Source organism: Brachyhypopomus gauderio, unplaced genomic scaffold (genome assembly GCF_052324685.1).
Source record: "Brachyhypopomus gauderio isolate BG-103 unplaced genomic scaffold, BGAUD_0.2 sc88, whole genome shotgun sequence".
NCBI classification, from domain to species: domain Eukaryota; kingdom Metazoa; phylum Chordata; class Actinopteri; order Gymnotiformes; family Hypopomidae; genus Brachyhypopomus; species Brachyhypopomus gauderio.
The window spans coordinates 585,622-591,302 of record NW_027506909.1 but is presented as its reverse complement, the minus strand read 5'-3'; the positions used below and the strand labels follow the sequence as shown (position 1 = coordinate 591,302).

Sequence of the window (5,681 nt, the reverse complement as noted above, 5' to 3'; positions counted from 1 at the left end):
TTTCTTCCATGAACAATTCATGGCTCAATTCGCCACGGGGGCGGGTGGATGAATGCAGTCTGGAGTCACGGGACATAAGGGGATCTGACTCTCAACCTTCCCACAGTCGGAAGTCGACTGATGCTGTCTTCAGCCCTGCTGTAGGACCTCCTGGGGCTGGGGTAAGATCTGTGGTTCTGTGGTGGTGCTTGCTTCAGCGTCCCCACCACTGCTTCACTGCTCCTGTAATTAGCTGCTGATAATAACAGGATGTCCTGACAATACAAGGTGGCTCTCGCCACGGCTGCAATTACTAGCGCAATTTCACCCTCTCCTGTCCATTCCATGACCGTGTGTGAACTTGTTTTGTGTGTATTATTGAGCTGGTTTTTGGTGCTGTGTGGTATTTTGGAAAAGGAGCCTCATAAGGGAAACTAAAAAAAGAAGAAGCATAGAGTCAGAAATAGGGCCTGCACCTGAGTCTACCACAAAACCCAAGAGGATTGATTCACTCTCCTCTCACAGAGCAAGGCAGGGGGACCGGACTGAGTCAAACGAGGGGGTGTGTGTGCACTGGGAGACTGGTGAGATCCACCCAGGGCTGTCGGGGGGGAAGGGGAATACCCGTGATGCTGAACTCCGTTTGGGCCGCTGTGGAGGGAAGAACATTGAGAAGAAGGCTTGGAAAGATCTGCGGCTTCTGTCATCTTACAAGCGCCACCGTTATATCCACATATGGAGAAAGAGTGACCCAGATGTTATAGGTGATTGTTATTATTCACAAGCTAGTTTTGGTTAGAGGAAAATGGAAGTGCATATATAGTGTTTTTGAGATCTTGAGATAGGTTGGCTTTGCTGTACCTATTTAAGCAATAATAGTCACACATAACAGTGTCTAAAGTCAAAGTCTGGAATTTGAGATGTTCTGTGTATACATCGGACATGTATACACAGAACATCTCAAATTCCAGACTTCCACCATTTTAGTTTTATTCATGGTGGTATATCCACATTTGTACATAGCTGGTACACCCACAGGGAAACCCATACATAATTTATCAGGAGAACTAAAAAGATGATATAAGAAAGTCTGGCCATGCCTACAAGCAATGACCCTGTATATTTTGAGCAGAGAATCGAACATAACATGCTGAGAAAACACAGTCATCTGAAGAACGTCACAGTCAGCAGCTACAGACACCGAGTTTGGTCTGAGTCTGCTGACTGCCTACAGGGGGAAAGTTCATGTTACATGTTTACATGAAACCTGCATTGCTGATTCTGTGGGTACGTGTTTCATTGGATACTTATGTAGCATTAATTATGTGAAGTGATTTTCAAGCAGTAAGGTCAACTGGCCAACATTCAAGTGCTCAAAACAAGTGCCAGTAAAATAGTAGTGGTCAAAGTGTCTATTGACAAAATTATGGGATCTTTTGAAATCTTTTTGAGAAACTTCATACTCTACATACATCTCTCACCTTCATATCTGGAACACTGGTAACTTGTACTTGCAATAAGAGTTGGCTATGCTGATTTAATATACTTTATCCACAGGTATTTCTACATAATTAGAATTAATAAGTGTTCCACCAGTGTCCCTGTATCCTGTAGCTAAATTAGGCTCTCTCTCTTATAAGCTCTCAGCCTGTAATTGATACTCGCAGCACTTTTTGTTCATGATGGGCTTAATGGACTCCTGGGTCTCCCTCCAGTTCTCAGACATTTCTCTGGATTTAACCAAGTGTCTTCTACCCGTCCTCAGAGGTCTATTACAGCATGCTGTCAATCACCACCACAGCATAACAGAATAGCTGTTACTCTTGGTTATAGGTCTGGCTTAGACTTATAGACTTAGTTGAAGAAATGCTTTGAGACATTTTAGGAGAAGGGAGATAATTTCAGATGTTTGACAAGCAGCCCTCTGAGATTGGGCTGCCAAGACTTGATCCATTACAGCACAGCATGTCTCATAAATCTGAATCAACCTGCTCTGGATGCTGGGTTGACTTCAGCATTAATGCTGCTCCGGCATTTCCGGTTAAGTGTTTCCGGTTTTCCATTTCACTCACAATGGCGGCATTCTTCAGTTGGTGTCTGCGAGAGCTTCCCAAAATGAACATCAGTGACATTAATCGGATATGTAAGGAGACCAGTAAAGCCACCTCTAGCAAGTTGGAAAAGGGATTTAAATTGTATGCCTCGTCATATATACACAACTACGAAGGTAAGGAAAATTTAAACTTATATTTTAGGTTAGCCCATGAAGTAAGCTTGTTAGTTAATGCTAGCAAGGATAAGTAGGGTTAGATATGTAGCTGTCTAATGTGCTAACTGTGCAGTTGTTTTAAATGATATATTTTATTCAGTGTCGAATAGGGACCAGCTGTCAGGGGAGGTCAGTGTGAGAGCCTGTGCTACAGGTCCATGAAGAAGAAGGAGTCACCACACAGTTTACGAGTAGGTAGGAGGAAGTGTAGGGCTAAAGCAGGGGTTCAGATTTCACTCCTGTGTCCACAGCACTGCAAAGTTTAGCATTAAATTATTTTTTATTTTATATAACTGTATTGTTCTAAAATTGGAATAACATTAAGCTGTTGGTATCCTGGAGCTGAGCTTGAAACTCTATGGCAGGGTTTCTCAGTCCTGTTCCTAACTGCTCTACACAGTTTTAAATATTCCATGATTCAACATACCAAGTATTGAATGTACATGATCTAGCTCCAACTGCTTATCAAACCAACTGTTTATTAAGTCATTAGTGAAGTGGATCATGTGTGTTGAGCTATGTGAATTACCACAAGTAGCACTGCTCTAGGAATGAATATATTGGCAAAACAGAGTCCCCAGAGTCAGTCCTGTGAACATTATACTTTGCAGTTTTTTTGTGTTCCTCCAATATGACAGTTTTTTTACTTAGTTAATGTGTCTGAATCTGGTATTATAAATGAGGAAAAGCACTAAAATATGCATGACATGGGGTCTCTGTGTTGGAGTCTCTGTTTGCCATTAAGTTCAGATGTTCACTGTTTTTGACTAACAAGACTAACAAACGTTAAGGGGTTTGTTGACAGGTTAGACAGATATACATGTCTCAGGATTATGTATAACTTGAGCATTATTTTAATGTCAGTGATAGCCTATCCATGTTCTGTATGCAAAATCTATTGTCATAAAATAAGTAAGCGGGTCCAGGTTCCATTCTTGGGGTTCTTATGCCATGCACATTTGTTGACTCCATTTTAAAACACTTTTTTACTTAGCCCCACCCACAATGATCTTAATTTGCTAAATAGGTCAATCAGGTTTTAGAAAAGGTAAAACACATTGTGTGATATAGGATCCCCAGGGCTGGTATACAGAACCCCTGAATTAAACAAAGTCATTACTAATTTTGCTTACCCTCTTACAGATTGGACTTTCTGATTCATCTCCTGTTGTGCTGACACACACATGCTGTTCACGTGTCGCAGACACTGCCCTATGCAAACGTATAGTGGCTTTGCTTTTTCAAACTGCACATTTTTCTCAGCTCAGTGTGCCAGTAGTTCCCCCTGTGCACAGCTGTACTGAAACTGAACAGCGCTGGCACAAACCTCGGACAATCGTAAGTTTATAATAATCACACTAGATGAATGATCTAATTTAATGCACTGCCTGAATTAAATTACAGCAACTTTTATTATTATTAGGGTGTAAAGCCAGGAGCAATCAACAACATGGTGATCATAAAACCAGTGCCAAATGGAACATCTCAAGGTGGAGTTGGGTAAGGTGCTTAATTACTTCTAATTAGACATGCAATTGTGCAGTTTAGCTGCTCTATCACAAATGGATAGTTACAATTAACTTTAATTTAAATATTCTAATTTAATATTAAACTAAATGCTTGAATTTGTAGGAGTGGACTCTACAGGGGCATGGTGACCACTATAGGCATGGCATCCCACAAGCCAGCTGTGCAGTGTGCATTTGATATGGTGCAGGAAGGCAGTGGTCTGTCATATCAGCAGCCTGTGTTACCATCACGACACATCACTCTCCACCCTGATGTGCCATCAACCCCACTTCTTCCTCTAAAAGACCACCACCTTGATGCACCCACCTGTGCTTTTGTGTGCACTGAACAGGAACTCTTTCACCTGAAGTCTTTGGAGGTGTCACTTGATATGGCTCACAGAATTGAGATGTCAACTCTGGCACAAGCCTAGAGTAACAGCGTCACGTTTTCGTGAGGTGTGCCATGTCAGAGGGCATAGCTCTGCAGAGTCCCTTGCTGAACGCATCATCAGAGGTACCAGACGGACGGCTGAAATGAAGAGAGGTCTAGAGATGGAGTCCGGAGCAGCATCTGAGTATTGCAGGATACTCAATGTAAATCACACACCATGTGGCCTCTTCATCCACCCAGATGCTCCCTGGCTTGGTGCAGCCCCTGATGGTGTCGTATTTGACCCCACTGAATACCCCCAGTTTGGCTTGGTCGAGATTAAATGCCCTAATGTGATGAATTACATTGACTATAAGTATCTGTATATGGAGTACGGATGTTCAAAACTAAAAAAGACACATGACTTATAGAGTCAATCGCCTCATCGCTCTGCAGCGCGCTACGTGTTACACTTCTTTGATATGAAGGAGTTCAAATTCCTTTTTGCACTTTCTTATTAAGCAAATGTTTTGTCTTTGTTGCTTATTAAGGACATGATAATGCTTTTATATGCAGAAAATAAGATGTATGTTGGTGCAATAAACATACTGTTACAGTGGGTCAGCCCAGACGCCACCAGAGGGCGCTTTCAGTCACTCCTTCCTCCACACACACGCCCACACCAGCGTTGCGCACACCCTCTCACTCCCGGTCACTCCCTCACTCTCAATCGCCCGAGTACTGACACCTGCTACTAATCAGACTCGGGCTCTTTATATTCCTCCAGGTCGTGCCATCCAGTGCTGCGCATACGACCTGCACCCCTCACCTCGCTACGTGGGAGAAGTCTGCTGCACTGGTCCTGTGCTACCACAAGCCCTGCATACTGTTCTTCGTTTTCTTTGAGTTTCCTGTCGTTTTCTACTGCCTAGTGGCCTGAGTTCTTGAGTTGTTTATCATGGACAATAAAGCCCTCGGCTCTCAGCCTCTGTCTCCAGCTGCCTCCATACCCGCGTCACACACACAGATCTGAATTCATTTAAAATATGTTCTTATTGAGAATAATTTGAAGTGCGTGGTCATGTGGCCCTCCAATAATAGTGCTAAAAATGTTGGCCCTCTTTGTCATGGAAGTTGCCCATCCCTGGCGTATATGATGTTCCACCCCCTTAGCTAACCCCATATCCCATTCATGTAGGGAGAAAACATTCCTCTTTTCTGTCAATTTATGCCTAAGTCTGTATTTCCAGGCTTCCGGGACAGGAGAATCTCCAAAGTCGAACAACTCCGGAGGAAGAACACGTGTGGATTGGTCACTCCTCTGTGGTACTACCACAGTGTCAGTGGCAAACAAGTGGCCAATCACTGTACCCACTAGTATGGTTGCATCCTTACATGACTCATTCTGTAATAGCACTGTGAAATCTCTGGTGTCTAGAGTAGATGCTGGAAGAATAGTAGGTTGCATTACATTTACATTTACATTTATGGCATTTAGCAGACGCTCTTATCCAGAGCGACTTACAAAAGTGCTACGTAGTTGCTTGGAATC

General features: G+C 43.0%; 1 long non-coding RNA gene across 1 annotated transcript; it reads left to right on the top strand.

Annotated features, from left to right (window-relative positions):
- The first annotated feature begins 1,983 nt into the window (after positions 1-1,983).
- Positions 1,984-5,035, top strand: LOC143493509 (uncharacterized). Its single transcript, XR_013125484.1, has 4 exons — positions 1,984-2,206; positions 3,392-3,586; positions 3,672-3,748; positions 3,881-5,035. It is a non-coding gene; the product is annotated as an uncharacterized LOC143493509 (long non-coding RNA).
- The last annotated feature ends 646 nt before the right edge of the window (positions 5,036-5,681 follow it).